Source organism: Rutilus rutilus (genome assembly GCF_951802725.1).
Source record: "Rutilus rutilus genome assembly, chromosome: 7".
NCBI classification, from domain to species: domain Eukaryota; kingdom Metazoa; phylum Chordata; class Actinopteri; order Cypriniformes; family Leuciscidae; genus Rutilus; species Rutilus rutilus.
In genome coordinates this window covers 35,785,411-35,807,050 of record NC_140221.1, presented here as the reverse complement: position 1 = coordinate 35,807,050, position 21,640 = coordinate 35,785,411, and the positions used below count along the sequence as shown (strand labels likewise).

The 21,640-nt window shown below is 40.2% G+C and overlaps 1 protein-coding gene across 1 annotated transcript in view; it reads left to right on the top strand.

Annotated features, from left to right (window-relative positions):
- Window positions 1–21,640, top strand: part of LOC311293280 (uncharacterized protein) — a 59,237-nt gene that overhangs the window by 21,246 nt on the left and 16,351 nt on the right. The gene's annotated exons all lie outside the window — the stretch shown is intronic.

The following is a 21,640-nucleotide window of genomic DNA, read 5'->3' as shown; positions in this document are numbered from 1 at the left end:
GTTATAGGGTAAATTCTTTGACAAATTGTTTTAATCTTCACACACATGCAAATGCAATAAAGATGCTGACATGCATGCTATTCTTGCCATGGAAGTAGAATAACATTAACTTCCTTAGATGAGAAAAAAAGTTCTTAGTTCAGATTAGTTCTTATTTTTTCTTTTATTTTTCAGTTTAAAACAGTATCTAACGGCATTAAAAAGACGATTAAAAACTCCTTCGCCCTCTGGTTGCTCCAACATGGTGCTAATCAGTGCTAATTACAAGTCAACAGTTAACAGGTGCTATGTGATTTGATGATTTGAACAACACGCTCTGCTCCCGCCTAAAGTGTGATGTGGGCCTAATTTGTATACAGATATCTGCAACGTCATTTGGCCTAGTCAAAACTCTAATTCAAGATATCTGTAATTACATTTTGACTAGGCAGAATGAGAGTTACAGATATCTCAAATTTCAGATATCTCTAATCAAAATTAATTTCAAGATATCTATAATTTGATAATAAATATCTACAATTAAATTATGACTATCCCTAACTCCAGTTTGAGATATCTACAACGCCATTTTGAATAGTCATAACTCCAGTTACAGATATCTATAACGTCATTTCGCCTAGTCAAAACTTAATTTAAGATATCTGAAAAGGAACATGTAGATATCTTGAATTGAGGTGAATTAAAGATATCTTGAACTGGAGTTATGACTAGTCAGAATCAAATTGAAGATATCTCAAACTAGAATTACAGATATCTACAATTCAGTTGCAGTTATCCGTAATTCACATAGTGAATATCTGCAACTGAATTGTAGATATCTGTAATGATAAACCCCATATGAATGGCAAAAGTGATGTCATTTGTCCTAGGAAGAATGTCTTTGTGGATATCTGAAATGACAATTATGGATAGGAAGAATGTAGTTGCGTATATCTGAAATGTTCTTTTTGACTAGGCAAAACTGAATTATAGATATCTGCAACACATATCCAGTCTAGCTGTTAAATGTTAAAATGGCTTGCCATAATACTCCGTAAGGCTGCGTTCCAGTCCAAAATTGTCATGCCCTTCACTCGCTAACTTCCCTCCGTCTCGTTCACTCGGATGTACGTCATTGCTTACGATGCACGAGTGCCCACCACTGGCGGAAACTGCAGTGGGCTGAATTGGATTGTCCTAAGCCCTTGATCACTTGGAATCAGCTATATCGAGTTTATTTATTATTTACATTTTTTTCCCTTTAAGAATTTGTTTAATGCAGCATCCAAATGTATATAGGTGTGTGTGGGTTGTTTTAATTTAAAAAATATATATAATTAATATATCATAGAGTTGTTTGTTGTAGTGGTGATTAGACAAGATTTGTGGTGACACAAATCTTGTGGTGATTGTGTGGTCACAATCGTACTGCATTGTGGGACATATATGTGCCTGAAGTGTACAAATGAAGTAGACTCGCTCCCTCAGTCAAAATTGAGGGAACAAGGGTCTGTCAATATAAACTTCACTCGTCCACTTCACGAAGTGGAACGCACTTCAAAATGGCGGCGGGAATTCCCCCGAGGGGAAGTGCTTAGGGAAGTTCGCAAGTGCGTATCTAAAAGTGGACTGGAACGCAGCACGTGTGTCTACAGAATGAGTTAATGAACGCTGGCGCACCCCGCCGCGCAGCGCGGGCATAAACATGGAAGCGGACGCAGGCACCTTTGTTTTTCGCTGAGGAGCTGAGATAGTTACAGCTGTATAGCGATGGCCAGCAACGGTGGTGACAGGACGTAACGTCTCCTGTTCCCTCCTTCAGGGAACGAGGGTTACATTAGGGATGGGCAAATGAAGCCTCATGAGGCACTGAGGCTTTCCCCTGAATGTTTTGGCCATTGAGAAATCTCAGATTTGATTGTAGATTTTGCAAGTTCAACATGGGTTATAGGTCGAAAGTTGAATGAACGAGTACTTATGTCCTTTCGATTTCTTACAGGTTGAGTTGTTGTTGCCCATAACACGCTAACATTCTGCTAATGAACGCTGATTGGTCAGTGAAGGACTGATTACGACCAGAGATACCGCTTGATGGCATCGTGGCATCCGAAGCGGACCAGAATGTTGTTTTTTTCAACGCAGCAACTTTTTTGGTTGCTGGCACTTTTATCTGCCAGAGCGCGAAAGAACCAAAGTGACTGAAGGATTGCCGTAAAGCAGTATTTCTGGTCGTACGATGTGTATGACGTCATTGAAATTTTTAAAAACTTTTTAAAGCAAATAAGTGACTCTAAAAAAATCTAACACCCAGCAATGTGTAATTTCTTTGCATCTCCTTTCGAATACAACATTCAAATTACTAGACAAAAAATTATATCCTGAGAAAAGTGGATTTTGAGGGGCTCCATAGACCTCCATTCATTCTGCACTCGTCCTGTGAGCACCCTCATATGGAACCAGAGTGGAACTGCAACCAGTTCAGAAGCCGGAAGTTTACTGAGAGTGGAAGTTCTCCCCTTATAAGACATTCTCTGGGGCTCCCTGAAGTGATCCCAATTACGTTGTCACGTCGACTTAACGTCGAATGTGAGCGACTGAAAGGGAACTGTATTTCATTTGGAACTCAAAAACTTGACACAAATTCAGATGCAACTTTGCTGCCTGGAAAGTAGTGAAACCATGTCTTAGTGATTTAAAAAATGTAACCTTGTTTCTTTCTTTGAATTCCAAATCAATGATTGTAGCACAAGTGAAAACCAACAAGACTCTTTCCACAAGTAACTTGATTCTGATTCTTGATTCCTGTTTAGTCATATTTTGATAATTTGCTTATAGACCAATAGGCAGTTGCATCTTTCCTGGCCTCTGGTTGTAGTATCACATCTTCCAAACTGGAATAATGTACCAAAATGCCTAACTGCCACAACAATCTATGACTTACAAGTAATATAAATATTAGAATATAGAATATAAATATTCTTCATCTCTGCCATCACAATCACTGCTTCCAGGGGCGTCCCAAACATGGGGCATGGTCCAGTGCGAGGGAGTGGAAGCGGGGCCCCCCCTCAGTCTGTTCGCGATTGCATTCCTTGGGGAACTTATTCCGTCCATTCACCGCGGGGTCCACTGCTGTCACTGCCCTAAGGACGGCCTTCTTCCATTACCTTATTTTCTGATGCACTGCCAACACTATCATCAATACTTTATGGAAAATGTAAATCTTTTCCTCTCTGTCTTTTATAAAATGTACTAACATCAACCAAAATCACTTTCCAGAACATTCTCATTCACGGTTTCATGCTGGGGGAATGCTATCCCCACCATCATCCGGAATGCAGAATCCCTGACAACATTCAAAAGACAGCTGAAAACCCATCTCTTCCGTGAACACTTAACCTCATAAAAAAAAAAAAAATTAATAAAAAAATATAATTTATAAAGAATAATAAATTCTTTCCTTTTCCTTTAATCCTCCCTTATCGGGCTTATGCTACTCTCAACAATGCCTGAACTTCGTTTTTTTTTTTTTTTTGGTTGAATACTATTATTGAGTTAAAAGCGATTTTCTCAGCGTCATTTGTAAATAGCCTTTTTATGAGAATAACCAGCATAGCTGATGGTTTGATTGATTTGTGAGTTGGAGGCATTAACTGCAACTAAAGTCAGAATTAAATAATACAGGTTCCTGGTTTTTAACTTGCATGAGGCCTGCAGGCAAATCACAGCAAATTTGATAAAAAGGTTTTCAAAAGACAGTGTAAGAATTTATTCATGAGTCTGATGTAAGCAAAAAACGTCAAATTCTCTCCAACATGTGAATTCTTAAAGGTAGGGTAGGCCTTTTTTTAATTTTTATAAACACTTTTTGTTGTACTGGTTGAAACTCTCTTCACATCCTGATAGAAATCAATAATAGAAGTGGTCTACATTTTAAAACATTTAATCCTCTGTGGACGTCTCAGGACCAATCATTGCATTTCATACAATAATAGGATGTCCTACCTGCCTGTCAACATGTATTTCCATACCTCCGGAGATTCTGGAACATAGAATGATGATCCAGTACGACCTCTGGCTTTCTTGGTCCATCTGTGTTGGAAGAAATGCATATAAACTGTTTTGATATATTCTGTTGTTATATTTTAATCTCTTGATTTTAATGTCTGTTGGACCCATTCTGAGTAATGGAATGAGATGGCGCTGTGTTTCTGCCACAGGTCTATTTAACACTGGGGTTAATTAGTGCAGGTGTGGCGTACAGCGAGGCATATGGTTTTTGACCGTGAAACCCATGCGTGAGCCGTGAGACACGGCGAATTGTAGATTGAATTGTTTATGTTTTTTTGTTATTTTATTAAATGGATTGATATATCCAACTTTAAGTTCACAGTTTTGAAAGTGTATTATTTATAGTTTAAGCTACAAGGAAACAGCACGCCGGTAAGCACGCGTGCAAAAACGACTTAAATGTGCGCCAACAATTAGTCAAAAACCACCTCTGTAAGAGAAAAAGACTGATCAAGTTTTAACTACACTATCCTTGTGCGGTGTGAACACCTTGTCTTTGACGGCGATCGGCTGAGTGGAAACGCTGGCGCGTGCATTGGATATAGTAGGCCTATGCTACTGGCGCAGCTGGTCTCACACTGGACAGTGAGGCAGCCATGCAGTGATGATGGGCGGAGGTCGGTGACGGATGAGCGGCGATCGGTAGCGGATGACGGATTAAAACCCTTTGAGCCTCACAGTGGATGGTGTGGCTGTCCGGGCACGGTCACGACGGAGGTTGGTGAGCGTTCTCGCATTGGTCAGTGAGGATTGGACACGGTCACGACGGAGGTTGGTGAGCGTTCTCGCATTGGTCAGTGAGGATTGGACACATCACCAAGTGAAGGAAAGTTCTGTTGGACCTGCACGAGTAAATGAGGTATGAGCAGATAACACACACACGTAAGAAGACATGAACCAGAACTGCCTGCAGTTACTAAAGTGTAAACGGCAAGAGTGACAAGAACACAATGCATTGACATTTGATTTATTGAACTTGACATTTTCAAACGAGGACTTGAAATAAGAGACATTTGTGTTTAAAAAAAAAAAAAAAAAATGATGAAAGTGTTTATGCTTTATTTCTGATTCTGATGCTCGTTTCCATGATATTTTGAAATGTTGCTGTTGTTTTTGGGTTGTTGATTTAAAAACGAGGTAAAATGGATGAAAATAGTCAAAGTACTGAGGTAACAAATGTGGTTTCAGCTGACTTACAAAAAGTTAATGAGGATGAAGCCTCTGTGAGGAAAAGATCTATAAAACTGACAGCAAAAGCACTGCTTTCTAAACTAAGTGACCTAGAGACGTTAAGAAAATCTAAATTAAGTAAAGCTGCCAACATAAAACAAACTGTTCAGGGTTTAATATGTCAGTCTGGTTATAAAACTGAAATAAAAAGTAGCTTCAGCAAATATCAAGCCTTGATTAAAGAAGCAAAAGTTGCACATAACAAGCTGCTTGAGTTGCTACCTGCGGATGAAAAAGAAAAGCATGAAACCTGGTTCAAAGCAAAGCTTTTAAGTGTGAATGAATTTTGCCAGTGTGTAGAAAATCATTTTAAGAGTACAAATGGTACTACTGAAACTGTTTCCCTTGTGGATGATATAAAGCCAACGGACAGTGTATCAAATGTTGAAACATCATCAAGCACTAAAAGCCGCACCAGTGAAAGATCAAGTCGATCAAGCAAAGTTGCATTGGAAGTTGCACATGCACAAGCAAAAGCCAAGAAAGCTGCACTCATAGCACGTGCAGCAGCATTAAAAAAGAAGCATGAATTGGAAGAGGAGGCGGAGTCAATACGTAAAAAACTGGAACAAGTGGAAATGGATGCTGAGATTGAAGCCTCAGATGCAGAGTTGGCAGTACTGCAAACATTTTCAGATCAGGATGGTATGGAATCTTACTTTGAGAAGCAAAAATTGAAAGAAAAATCTGACATTTCTGATGTAAAGTTTGAGAAATCTACCAGATTGATGAGTAGTAAAAATGTACCTATTGCAGTTGCAAGATCCACTGCTAATGTTGCACATGCAGTTGATGACAATTCTACACAACAGATTTTGCAAAGGCAAAATGAAATATCCGAGCTGCTCTTACAACAACACAAAGCAAGCCAACTGCCACCAAGACAAATACCTGTTTTTGAAGGTGATCCACTGAAGTTCGAAATGTTCATGCAAGCCTTTAAGCATTGTGTGGAGGAGAAAGCTGCATCTAAAGGTGATTGCATGTATTTTTTAGAAAGGTACACCAGGGGGCGCCCTCACGACCTTGTGCAAAGCTGTTTACATATGAGTGCGGAGAGAGGCTTTGAAACAGCTAAAGCTCTCCTACGTGAACACTTCGGTAATGAAACCAAGATTACAGCAGCATATATGGAAAAGGTTCTCAACTGGCCTGTGGTGAAGCCTGAAAGTGTTTTGTTACTACAGGATTATGCATTATTTTTACGTGGATGCTATAATGCAATGTCAGATTTGGAGGACATGAAAGAGCTGGACTTGCCGGCTAACCTCAAAATTATTGTTTCAAAACTTCCTTTTAAATTGAGGGAAAAATTTAGAAGTTCTGCATGTGATATTCGGGAGCGACACCTCCGCAGACCTAACTTTAAAGACGTTGTACACTTTGTGGAATATCAAGTCAAAATCTTGTCTGATCCTATTTTTGGTGATATTCAAACTACTGAAAGAGAAAAGCAGGTTAAAAGGGATGTGTATACAGCCAAGTCTAAGTTGAAGCGAGATAACTTTGCTACAAACGTCTGTGCTGTTAGCAAAGTGCAACACAAGGACACACAAGAAGGTAAACCAAGAGACCACAACATCAGCATCAATTGTTTATTCTGTTTACAAGATCACAGTATGGATGAGTGTCAACGATTTGCAAAGAACAAACATCGTGAAAAGATCAACTTCTTAAAGGAAAAAGGGGTATGTTTTGGGTGTCTCAACATTGGGCATTTGAGCAAAAATTGCGATAAGCGTAAAACCTGTAAAAAATGCAAACAGAGCCATCCAACAGCTTTACACATTTACGTCAAACAAGAAGACAAATCGATGAACATCAGCGGCAACATCTATGAACCTAAACCAGCTGTAAACCATACACTTGTGTCAGCTCAGACATTTGGGAGCCAGACCGGGGCCGGTAGTAGTGGAATGCTCTCCATCCTCCCAGTTCAGGTAAAAGCACAAAAGGGCAACAAGGTCATTCAGACTTATGCTTTTCTGGACAATGGCTCAACATCCACATTTTGCTCTGAAGCTCTTATGCGTAGACTTAATCTCTCTGGGACAAAGTCAAAAATATGTTTGTTAACAATGAGCCCAAAAACATCAGTGTCAACCTACATTGTAAATGGACTTGAAGTAGCAAGCCTTAATGGAACAAGGTACTACAGTCTTCCAGATGTTTACACACAGAAAACGATGCCAGTTGATACAGCAAACATCATAAAACAAGAGGACATTACTCAGTGGCCTTACCTTGATCACATTGAAATCCCTGAAATTGATGCTAACGTGGAGTTATTAATAGGTACTAATGCTTCAAAGTTGCTAGAACCATGGGACATTGTGAATAGCCAAGGTGAGGGTCCCTTTGCTGTTAAAACCCTATTAGGGTGGGTGATCAATGGCTTAGGAAAGGATTCCAAAGACAACATGAATGACATTGGTTATCCTACTGTTACTGTAAACCGATTATCTGTAGAATCACTTCAGCTGCTATTGGAGAAGCAGTACCAAAGTGACTTCAATGAAAAAATCACAGACGACAAAGAAGAAATGTCAAGGCAAGAGGCAAAATTTATTGAAATAATGGACCAATCTGTAAAGTTAAAGGACGGACATTACAGTTTAAAGTTGCCATTCAAAGCCCAAGAGGTTACTCTGCCAAACAATCGTTGTATTGCTCAACAGCGCCTCATTGGACTAAAAAGGAAAATGGAAAGAAATGAGAAGTTCCATCAAGAATACACAAGCTTTCTTGAAAATGTCATCAGTAGTGGCTATGCAGAAATAGTACCACAGGATGAATTGCGTTGTGGAGAAGATAACCTGTTTTATATTCCTCATCATGGAGTATATCACTCACAAAAGGGCAAGTTGCGAGTTGTTTTCGATTGTGGAGCATCAGCCTCCTCAGACCTCAGGTGCAGCACGCCGAGGATCGTCTGCAGTTTGCGTACCAGCCAGATGTTGGTGTGGATGATGCCATCCTCTACATGCTGCATCGGGTACACTCCCATCTGGATAGGGGGAACGGCACAGTGAGGATACTTTTTTTGGACTTCTCCAGTGCCTTTAATACCATCCGGCCCCCTATACTCCAGGACAAACTGATGAGGATGGGAGTGGACCCCGTTCTGGTAGACTGGATCAGAGACTACCTCACGGACAGGCCACAGTACGTCAGGATGAAGGACATCATGTCTGACACGGTGGTCAGCAGCACTGGAGCCCCTCAGGGGACAGTGCTGGCACCTGTTCTCTTCACCCTGTACACCTCAGATTTTTGTTACAACTCGGAGCTGTGTCACATACAGAAGTATGCGGATGACACAGCCATCGTTGGGTGTATTAGGGGTGATAGGGAGGAGGAGTATCGGAGTCTGGTGGGGGACTTTGTTCTCTGGAGCCGCACTAACTGCCTACAGCTCAATACCTCTAAGACAAAAGAGCTGGTCGTTAACTTTGGGAGGACCAGATCAAGTCCGCGACCGGTCCTGCTGGAGGGAATGGAGGTGGAGGTAGTCAATTCATACAAATACCTTGGATTGTGGCTGGATAACAAACTGGACTGGACAATACACACAAGCCACCTGTACAGGAAGACACAAAGCAGGCTGTACTTCCTGAGGAGACTGCGCTCCTTTAACATCTGCAGCAAACTGCTGTGCATGTTTTACCAGTCTGTGGTTACCAGTGTCCTTTTCTACTCTGTGGTGTGCTGGGGGAGCAGCATATCCAATAAGGACACCCACAGGCTGGATAAACTGATCAGGCGGGCCGGTTCTGTGATCGGTATGAAGCTGGATACACTGGTGATGGTGGCAGAGAGGAGGACACTGGATAAACTGTTGGACATTATTGGCAATGTTAGTCACCCTCTGCACACCATCATCAGCACTCAGAGGAGCCGGTTTAGTGGAAGGCTGCTCCTTCCCAAGTGCCGGACTAACAGACTTAAGGACTCCTTTGTCCATCATGCTATCAAACTATACAACTCCTCACTTGGGGGGAGGAGGAAATAGGGCAGAGAGGATAACACAACACAAGACAATAGAATACATATACATATACACATATATACACACCTGGACTTACATTATGCTTGGTCACTATATCATCATAACACTGGACTCAACACTGACTCCTTTTAAAATAATTTATGATCATGAATGTTATATGTAAATTTATATTGTTTGTATTGTTAAAATTTGTACTGTTTGAAATTTGTACTGTTTTTGTTTCTCTTTTTTCTTTTTGCTAAAACTGTAGCTGGAACTTTCAATTTCCTTGCGGGAGTCATCCCAAAGGATTAATAAAGATAAGTCTAAGTCTCTAAGTCTAAGTCTAAGTCTAAGTCTTAAAGGAACTTCTCTGAATGAACAACTTCTGCAGGGTCCGAACCTCACAAATTCCTTAATAGGAGTGTTTCTACGATTCAGGCAAGAACCAGTTGCTTTTATGTCTGATGTGAAATCTATGTTCTACCAAGTTAGAGTGGCTGAGGAAGACAAAGACTTTCTACGGTTCCTGTGGTGGCCTAATGGAGATCTGTGCAAGCAAGTAGAAGAATACAGAATGACTGTACATCTCTTTGGAGCAGTGTCGTCGCCTAGTTGTGCATGTTATGCTTTAAGGAAGACTGCAGACGACAATCGGAAGAGTTATTCAGATGAAGTAATTGACACAGTACATAGAAATTTCTATGTGGACGATTGTCTGAAAAGCTCACCGTCTGTGCAGAAAGCAGTAAAGATCGTCCATGACCTGGCTGACCTTTGCCAGAAAGGAGGGTTTCATCTTACACAGTGGATAAGTAACAGTCGCAAAGTCCTTGAAACAATTCCTGAAAAAGAACTTTCTAAAAGTGTGAGTGAACTCAATTTGGACATAGACCAACTTCCAGTTGAAAGAGCATTGGGGCTACATTGGTGTCTGGAAAATGACAAGTTTAACTTCCATGTGAACTGCAAAGAACGGATGCAAACACGACGAGGGATTCTATCGGTCACTAGTTCAGTGGACGATCCCTTAGGGTACGTTGCGCCAGTCCTTCTTCCAGCTAAGCACATATTACAAGAGTTGTGCAGAAGGAATTATGGCTGGGATGAAGAAATTCCACAAACATTAAAACAGCAATGGATAAAGTGGTTAACTGACCTGAAAGAGATCTCAGAGTTCAGAGTGAGTAGGTGCTTGAAACCACACGACTTTGGAACACCAGTCCATGCCCAGTTACATCACTTTGCTGATGCCAGCGAAAGGGGATATGGCACGGTAACTTACCTGAGGTTACAGAACAAAGCAGGTCAAGTTCATGTTTCATTTCTTCTTGGAAAGTCCAGAGTGGCACCTCTTAAACCTGTAACCATTCCTCGTTTGGAACTCACTGCTGCTGTTTTGGCTGTTCGGGTGGACAAGATGGTAAAATCAGAGTTACAGCTTTCTTTGTCAGAATCCTGTTTCTGGACTGATAGTAGTACAGTCTTGAAGTACATCATCAATGAAAACAAAAGATTTAGAACATTTGTGGCCAACAGAATAGCCATCATTAGGGAAGATTCAGACCCAGCACAGTGGCGGTATGTTCACACAAAACAAAATCCTGCAGATGACGCATCTAGAGGACTGACAGTCCATAAGCTTCTGAACAGCAAAACGTGGCTATCAGGTCCAGAATTCCTGTGGAGAGCAAGAGAAACATGGTTACAGTATGAAGTAGAGCCCACATTGGAGGAGGATGATCCAGAGGTCAAAATGGAGATCTCTACAAACACAATAACCATTCAAGAGGATAATGCGACCAGCCAACTCATCACCTATTTCTCTGACTGGAAAAGGTTGAAGGTCGCAGTTGCATGGTTACTCGAGATAAAAAAGACTCTATTGGAGTTGAGTCAAAGAAGGAAGCAACTTGTGAAAGATGGAATGCCTAATCTTGATGTTAACAAGAAAATATTGGAAGTCAGAAAGTCATTGAAACGTGAACGTGTATCAACTGAGGATCTATTAGCAGCAGAAAAAGCTATCCTTCAGTTCTGTCAGAGAGAAAGATTTGACACCGAGATTTGTGCACTAACTACAGGAAAACCTGTAAAAAGGTGTAGCCCTATCTACAAGCTTAATCCTGTTCTTGAGGATGGACTGGTAAGAGTTGGTGGAAGATTGTCCAGGCCTGCAATGCCCGAAGAGAGCAAACATCCAGTCATCCTGTGTAAAGATCAGCACATCTCCATGTTAATTCTTAAAAATATTCATGAACAGACAAGGCACGGTGGGAGAAATTACATCCTTTCCAAATTGAGAGAAAAGTTCTGGGTAACTCATGCCAATGCAGCAGCAAGGAAAATCTTGTCAAATTGTGCTTTTTGCAGACGTCACCAAGGAAAATTGTGCGATCAAAAAATGGCTGATCTGCCCAAAGAAAGGATTACTCCAGACTTACCTCCATTTACTAACGTGGGAGTGGACTATTTCGGGCCCATTGAGGTAAAACAAGGACGTTCTTATGTGAAACGCTATGGGGTTATCTTTACATGCATGGCTAGCAGGGCTATTCATTTAGAAGTGGCACACTCCTTAGACACAGACTCCTGCATCAGTGCTATTCGTCGATTCATATGCAGAAGAGGACCTGTAGCACACTTTCGCTCCGACAATGGCACAAATTTCACAGGTGCAGAAAAGGAACTAAAAAGAGCAATTGTAGAATTAAACCACAAATGAATTGAGAAAGCTCTAATTCATGATAACATCAAGTGGACGTTCAACCCACCTGCAGCTTCCCATCATGGCGGTGCTTGGGAAAGCATGATCAGACTGGTCAGGAAGGTCTTGGTATCTGTGTTACATCTACAGACTTTAACCGATGAAACCTTAGTTACAGTCTTATGCGAAGCTGAAGCAATCTTAAATGATAGACCACTTACGAGAGTTTCTGAGGATCCTAACGATTTAGAGCCACTAACACCTAATCATCTTCTTACTTTGAAAAGGAAGCCAGTTTTGCCTCCAGGTCTGTTTGATGAAAAGGACCAATACGTAAGACGAAGATGGAAACAGGCTCAGTATCTTTCAGATTTATTCTGGAAGAGGTGGACAAAAGAGTATCTTGTTACTCTACAGAAAAGACAAAAGTGGAACAAAACAAAACGTAATCTTACAGCAGGAGATATTGTTTTTATTGCAGATGCTACAGCACCCCGAAATTCTTGGATAATTGGAAGGATTATTAAATGCTTTCCAGACAAATCAGGCCTAGTTAGATCTGTGCAAATCAAAACCAAAACAAATGTAATTGAAAGACCAGTTACAAAACTAGGACTATTGGTAGAGCAGTCAATATAAAAGTGAACGAATACACCAAAGGAGGGGTTTATTTATTTGTTTATTTGATTATTATTTTTATTGCAAAATGTTTTTTGTTGTATGAATGTCTCCATACATGAATATGTTTATAATTGTTATGTCCTGAAGTGCCATGAACAATTAGGGGCCGGTTGTGTTGGAGCCATTCTGAGTAATGGAATGAGATGGCGCTGTTTCTGCCACAGGTCTATTTAACACTGGGGTTAATTAGTGCAGGTGTGGCGTACAGCGAGGCATATGGTTTTTGACCGTGAAACCCATGCGTGAGCCGTGAGACACGGCGAATTGTAGATTGAATTGTTTGTTTTTTTGTTATTTTATTAAATGGATTGATATATCCAACTTTAAGTTCACAGTTTTGAAAGTGTATTATTTATAGTTTAAGCTACAAGGAAACAGCACGCCGGTAAGCACGCGTGCAAAAACGACTTAAATGTGCGCCAACAATGTCATTCTGTCCTTTTTGAGAACTATCATGAATTTGTAAATCAAGCAGGTTGACTGAAAAACCAAGGAGGTATTGGGGAAATTGTAACCTTTGATGAAAACAATATATTATTTAGTGACATTCCTGCAGCTTATTCCTTTGCTTTCTATGCAAACATGTTCCTGTTGAGGAACTCCCCTCTATTATTTATTTTGAAGTATTATCTGATTATGAGTGAATCTTTATGTATCTAGAAGATGTTATTTGTAGAAAGAATGAAGTTGTCAAAAATATTTATATTATCAAACACATGGGCCTGTTTTTGGGTGCCGGCCTTTGCCCCCTTGTTCAAGGACGAAACCAAATATTCAAGTTTAAATATGCTTATAGGCTATGAACAAATATACAGGACCATCCTGATTTTAGTGTCATTCTTTCCATATGTAACAGATGACAACACTTATATAGCTATACTGTAGCTATTCATAATCAACACCCCTCTTCTATGCCAAGTGTATATTAAGTTTATAAGTAAACTAATTAACTATTTTCCTGGGGAGAAATCCATATGTGGTCTGCTCAGGGGTGTAGCCAGAACTTTTTTTCAGGCGTGGCCAGGCAAGACCCAGTGATTTTATTGGGACAGCCTAGTAAAAAAAATCCTGCTTCTAGAGAAAATCACTTAACATGCATCTAAACCCTGCTTAAAACGGATCGATGTGGAATGGAACACACATAAAACGGATTTCATGTAACTGCATCAAAAAAAAAAAAAAACACTGGGTCATCGTTCCTATATAGCGTAATTTTGTGATTTTTTTTTTGTTGTTGCATGGCATAAATAATTTTTCATAGACAATTCTCCGACTCCTCAAACGCAATCAATGCCGGAACCGCTAGAGCTCCTTGAGTAGCCATAACCAATCAAACGGCTTATAGTTGTCACTTAAACATCTCAAAATAATGTTTAAAAGTTTTCATTTATTGAATGTTTTGATTTGTTCATTTATATGCTTGTTGCAAAGTACAAATGCAAATGACTGTGCATTGTTGTGTGCTGTAGGCTGCTGTGTGAGTTAGCGTGTATAACCATATAACCTATTAGCATGGCTTAACCTTACAAATATTTCCCCAATCCACTGCGCTACTTTTTCATTCTTTTTCTTTGTAAACATGCGCTTAAAGAACATGTTTTACTGTTGCGCAGGCGTCTCGCTCTGCTGTGTTTTTGTTTATGCTCGTAAAGCTGCTTCTGCAAGCGCGCATTTGCAGTGTTGCCATGTCCACTTATTCTAGGCATCTTTGTTTGTTTCCATATTAATAGATGAAGTGACAAATTAGTTCAGCTAGACTGTGTATATGGCCTACGTGCCAGTATCATAGTTTACTGAACGGAGAAAAGTCAGCTGTCAATGCGGTCACAATGCTTGCGCGTTGGAGCCCGGAGGGGTGGCCAGCCAAGTTTTGATCAGGAGTGGCACAGGCCACCCCGTAGGTGGAATTGGCCGTGGGAGGTATTTAACTGCAGTTACAGAGAACGTCAGTGAAAAAGATTTGAGCAAGTGAAAGATTTGTCCCCCTCTGCGATCAGACCAGTGTGACGAGTTGTTCCGTTCAAGTTCAGCTCTGAGCTGCACTTCAGCTGATGAGGAAGGAGATTTGAATAAGAAAGGTAAGTCAAAGTCATCATGCTAACCATTCACAAATTGTCAGTTAAGATCAGAGCAGTGTGACTGCTTGTTCAGCTCATATTTAATTAATATGGTTTATGATTTAATTGATATGTAGGCCTACAATAACAACTGCTGAAAAACATTAAAATAAATTAGCATTACTATGTCCAGAAATCAATTTCAATAGTAACCTACATTGAGTTGAATGTATTGACACTGAAGTCATTAACTGACACAGAAGTCATATTTGTGATGTTTCATCCTTACATCTACTATTTAGGCCTAAGTGTTGTTAGTCTCGAGATTCTTCGCGTTAGTGAATAAATATTCACATAGAATAATCGTGTGCTTTAATTGTCTGTGGTGGCCTAGAATTTATGATAAGCGTGTCAGAGGTTTTGGATTCTAATCTGCCCTCGTATTGTTTTTCTTCTCATAAAAGGTGTTCATCAGTAATTGTATATAAATAGCAGGAACACGTTTGTGTGCATTTTGTTTTGTGACATTTTGTGAACAGAGGGTCTTCGCAACGGCGTTATTAAACAATAGCTAGATTGAAGTTACGCCAACTGAGTGGCACTGGCAAAAAGACAGCGGCAGCAGGGGCGTAGTTTGTGGGGGGTTATTTAAATCTATATTATCAATATTTAAATCTATGCATTACACCCCCCCCCCCCCACACACACACACACACAATATTTATACCATGATCACATGAAAAGGAGGCATACCCAAACTTCAACCCCCCCAATGTTCAAACCAAATCTACGCCCTTGGTATGCATTGATGTAACTTTTAATAGTGAAACAGTGAAAACGCGAGTAAAACAAAAGATTATCAGTTTAAACTAAAGGTTGGATTCGATATATTGTGTTTCTTACAACTTACCAAAGATCCAATGATTCATGGTTATTATTGACATGCAGCCAGGAATCGGACATGATTTTGACACCTGGAAATACATTTACATTTATTCATTTAGCAGACACTTTTATCCAAATTAAGTGACTTACAAATGAGAACAATAGACAGTGGCGGATTTAGCAAATTGGGGGCCCACGGCGAAGGTATGGAGTCCCCCCATCCGATCTTTAAAAGAGTACGAAATTTTTTTTTACCGACTGAATGGTGGATAGGCAGGTAAAGCTAATCTATGGGAAAGTAAAGGTTGGAGAGGAGAAAAAAAACATTCCCCTCTGCATACACTTCTTTACTCCAAAATGAAGATGGAAAGCAGAGAGCACACAAAGTGTAGCACTATACAAACTAATAGTCACTGTGGAACCCAACAGAGAATAAGGTTTCAGATAACATCTGCCAGGAAAACCAGCACTGTTTATTCTTTTTTTAAGATCAAATCAATATCAATATAACCAGCAAGACAAGTAGTTATAGGGTAAACCCCCACAAACAGTCATATACTTAGTAAAACATCACAAATAATAGCCATATAACAAATATGCCAAGATGAATAATTGACTTTGTATGTGTGAGTGAGTGAGGCTGCAATTGGCTTTGCACTTGAGACTGACATTTCAAACATTCTACAAACAAACCCATGTACAAGATACAGAATATTGTAAGTGAGTTGATATTACATTTGAGATTGAACATTGAACATTGAACATTGCAGAGCGCAAGTGTCTGGATGGCACGTAAGCCTTAAAGGTATAGCGGAGGATTTTCTTTTTCCGGGTGGATCATCAAGACTATTGGTCCTCCTAAGTGTCAATCATTCTGGTGATATGTTTACGTAAGGCCGTCGTACGTGCCCGTGCACACGATTCTGGCGTGCGCTCAAAACACAGGTTGGGCTTCCCACTGATGCCTCAGTCGCCAAGTTTCTACTTGACAGGTAAAGTTTGGAGAAATCCATTTAAAATCACTGCTAGTAAGTTAATGTAAGCTATGATTAGCTCGTGCATGCTCTCTCGTGCACACGTTTAATAGGCGTTCCCTCTCGGGAGCAGGTAGAGTGCATTTTTTTAAAAAGTGGAGAGGGCGGTTCTTTTCTAAAATTCGGGAAAATCCTCCGCTATACCTTTAAGTAATGAGTTTAGGTTAAAGGGAGCAAAGTCAGTGGTTGTTCTGTAGACAAAAGTCAGTGACTTGAATTTGATGCGAGCAGCAACTGGCAACCAGTGTAAAATTATACCTGATTTCTTGTCACATCTAGCTGTACAGTCAATCGCAAAGCTCTTTCCTGTTTTAGATGTGTTTTGTGTGTTTTTCGCGGCATTCAGCTGCAGAACACACTAAAGAAAAAGGAAAACATGAAAACACATATGACATTATGTCATACACAAAACACGTTATGGCTTTGAAAAACGTGAGACGCTGGCAGTGGAATGAGGAAAATATGCAAGGCTTCCAGATGCGTTTTTTAAAAACTTTTTAACTTGAGCACCGCGTCATGCGAGAGACAGTGCAAAAGATGTGAGACACGAGCACAATGGTCAAACATGTCCATCTAGCACGTGTTTACTTTGAAAAATAAGTAGCGCAGTGGAATGGAAAAATGCGTTCTGTGTGAACGGCTCCATAAGCTGTCAAATGCGGCTTAGCCGAGCTCAACGGCTCTGGCCGTGAGCTGAGATATAAAGGAAAGCTTTTGGCAATTTTTTTCAAAGGAGAGGAGCTGATTGGTATGTCCCGCCCTGTCTTCCTGTTACAATGGAAATTATATCAAACACATTTAATGACGCTGCGCATTTCAAGGCACTTCAGTGGGCCTGTAAGTTCTGCACTGCTCTTCAAGAGATGTGAAAAAAAGTTAAAATGTAAAGTTCATGTGAACACACATGCAAAACCATACACAAAATGTTAGTTAACAAAATCAGATAATATGTGGTCATAGGAGACTTGATGTATATGGAGTATCCGGAAATGTGTCCCGCTGGACTACTCTTTATACGATCGAACAATGCTTAGCGAAAACGATTATGCTGCAGCTACTGCATGGGCCACATTGTAAGAGCCAATTTAATATTGCAATAATTTGTGTATATAATGCAATAATAATTAGTATTGTTTGCTTAGAGTATTGATTTCAAGCACGAACTGAAGATATCATATTTGTATCTTTCTTTCAGAGGCAATTCTGATATTTCCTGTGTTTATTTTATATATATCTATATATATATATGTATATATATATATATATATATATATATATATATATATATATATATATATATATATATATATATATATATATATATATATACACTCACCTAAAGGATTATTAGGAACACCTGTTCAATTTCTCATTAATGCAATTATCTAATCAACCAATAACATGGCAGTTGCTTCAATGCATTTAGGGGTGTGGTCCTGGTCAAGACAATCTCCTGAACTCCAAACTGAATGTCAGAATGGGAAAGAAAGGTGATTTAGGCAATTTTGTGCGTGGCATGGTTGTTGGTGCCAGACGGGCCGGTCTGAGTATTTCAACAATCTGCTCAGTTACTGGGATTTTCATGCACAACCATTTCTAGGGTTTGCAAAGAATGGTGTGAAAAGGGAAAAACATCCAGTATGCGGCAGTCCTGTGGGAGAAAATGCCTTGTTGATGCTAGAGGTCAGAGGAGAATGGGCCGACTGATTCAAGCTGATAGAAGAGCAACTTTGACTGAAATAACCACTCGTTACAACCGAGGTATGCAGCGAAGCATTTGTGAAGCCACAACACGCACAACCTTGAGGCGGATGGGCTACAACAGCAGAAGACCCCACCGGGTACCACTAATCTCCACTACAAATAGGAAAAAGAGGCTACAATTTGCACGAGCCCACCAAAATTGGACAGTTGAAGACTGGAAAAATGTTGCCTCATTTCTGTTGAGACTTCAGATGGTAGAGTCAGAATTTGGCGTAAACAGAATGAGAACATGGATCCATCATGCCTTGTTACCACTGTGCAGGCTGGTGGTGGTGGTGTAATGGTGTGGGGGATGTTTTCTTGGCACACTTTAGGCCCCTTAGTGCCAATTGGGCATCGTTTAAATGCCACGGCCTACCTGAGCATTGTTTCTGACCATGTCCATCCCTTTATGACCACCATGTACCCATCCTCTGATGGCTACTTCCAGCAGGATAATGCACCATGTCACAAAGCTCGAATCATTTCAAATTGGTTTCTTGAACATGACAATGAGTTCACTGTACTAAAATGGCCCCCACAGTCACCAGATCTCAACCCAATAGAGAATCTTTGGGATGTGGTGGAACGGGAGCTTCGTGCCCTGGATGTGCATCCCACAAATCTCCATCAACTGCAAGATGCTATCCTATCAATATGGGCCAACATTTCTAAAGAATGCTTTCAGCACCTTGTCGAATCAATGCCACGTAGAATTAAGGCAGTTCTGAAGGCGAAAGGGGGTCAAACACAGTATTAGTATGGTGTTCCTAATAATCCTTTAGGTGAGTGTGTGTGTGTATATATATATATATATATATATATATATATATATATATATATATATATATATATATATATATATATATATATATATATATATATATATATATATATATATCAGTACTATTTCCTATGTTTTCTGATGTACAGACTAATTTCTGTTCTGTTTCTTTAATGGTTACGCCCACTTGGGAAGGAAGATTGAACTTGAAGTAGTTCGTGTATTGTCTAAACCACGGGAAAAACACATGGAAGCTGCGAAATCATATAGAGAAGGACTTGGTAAGCAGGAAAGAGCTCAAAATTTTGACAAACTTAAGGTAATATGTGGTAAAGATCTGAACGAGCTAGCTTCTCTAGTCCTTACTTCTTTTTCGTATCCCAACATTGGCTACGTTCAGATTGTAAGTCCAAAAAAAAAAGCACATGAAATCAGTTTCAAGCTACATCCAAATGTGGTTTAATATCCTATTCAAATCACATATCAGGAAATCCACCAGTCTGAATGCTCTTTCTCGTGGTTTATGTGACTTTCTCACGCCACGTAAAATATAAACATCAGACGTTGTTATAGGGAACATGCTGAAAGTCGCTGCCGAAACAAGGTTGAGTTGATGCAAAGTGCCGGACGAGCAGAAAATTATTATTTTTGAAAATTATTTTGAAACCGGCGTGGATGAAAAAGAGTTGTGCATACAGTAAGCTACCAGTATGGGAGGCCGTATGGGACGAAACACATTGAAACACTTGCGCTACACACTGAAACACTTGCGCTACACACTGAAACGCTTGCGCTACACACTGAAACGCTTGCGATACACACTGTGTGTGTGTGTGTGTGTGTACAGAGTGTACAGTAGATCAGTGTGTACAGTAGATCAGTGTGTGTGTGTACAGTAGTGATGTTACATATGACACTGAAGCTTCGATGCGCGTATCACATAAGCGACACAATTTCTAGTGAAGCCCCGTATCGAGGCGTGTGTCGGTTTACTAGAGTCACGTGACCGATGACAAACGAAGAGAGAGAGAGAGAGAGAGAGAGAGAGAGAGAGAGAGTAGGCCTACATTAAATTTTATTGAATCATATAAGCTTATAAGCTATTATATTTTATTGTCACACTTTAATGGGAAAATAATTTTTTTTTAATGAACAAATCAAACACAAACATGTAAGGCTTTTATTTGTACACATAACACTGAAACTATGGAGTGTGTTGTGGTTGCTTCATCTGCCAGAGCTTCTAACACAGGCTTCTGGCTGCTTTATTTTAAATAAGCGCCAGATGGCGCTGTTCTCAGTGCTGTTCTCGACACTCTCGAAGCTTTGAATCTTTTCCCGGAACAGTCAGGGGAAAGCCTCAGTGATTCATGAGGCTTCATTTCCCCATCCCTAGTGTACAGAGTGTACAATAGATCAGTGTGTGTACAGTAGATTAGTGTGTGTGTGTGTGTGTGTGTGTGTGTGTGTGTACAGAGTGTACAGTAGATGTGTGTGTGTGTGTGTGTGTGTGTGTGTGTGTACAGTAGATCAGTGTGTGTACAGAGTGTACAGTAGATCAGTGTGTGTGAAGCGTTTCAGTGTGTAGCGCAAGTGTTTCAGTGTGTAGTGCAAGTGTTTCAGTGTGTAGCGCAAGTGTTTCAGTGTGTAGCGCAAGTGTTTCAGTGTGTAGCGCAAGTGTTTCAGTGTGTAGCGCAAGTGTTTCAGTGTGTAGCGCAAGTGTTTCAGTGTGTAGCGCAAGTGTTTCAGTGTGTAGCGCAAGTGTAGCAGTGTGTAGCGCAAGTGTTTCAGTGTGTAGCGCAAGTGTTTCAGTGTGTAGCGCAAGTGTTTCAGTGTGTAGTGCAAGTGTTTCAGTGTGTAGCGCAAGTGTTTCAGTGTGTAGTGCAAGTGTTTCAGTGTGTAGCGCAAGTGTTTCAGTGTGTAGCGCAAGTGTTTCAGTGTGTAGCTCAAGTGTTTCAGTGTGTAGCGCAAGTGTTTCAATGTGTTTCGTCCCATACGGCCTCCCATATACCAGCCTCCTACAGTTATGCAGCTCGAGACGCAGTAGTCCAGCGCGGCGGCTATACATTTCCATATTGTAAAATTTAAATAAGAAAACATTTATATTGCAAATGCAAACCTCTCCATCAACGCAACATCATTGCCATATTGTCAAAGAGCTGCGTGGACACACAAATCGGTTCTGAACAGTTGCAATACAGTGTGGAGTGTGGACATCATTTTAGATCATATTCCAATCGGATACAAAGATAATCGGATTGACAGTGTGTATGTACCCATAGTTAACTATTATACGTCAAAATTTTAGCCATAGTTAACGCTTCATTTACACATGTGGCTGATGCTGTGCCTCTCTCAACCACAAACGCCATCTTTCATCAGTTTTTTGCACTCTTCTCTTTAACTTTCGGCAGTCTATAGAACTAGAAATGTTTTTTCTCGGTGCGACCGATGAGTACAGACCAAAACTTGACCATTTTT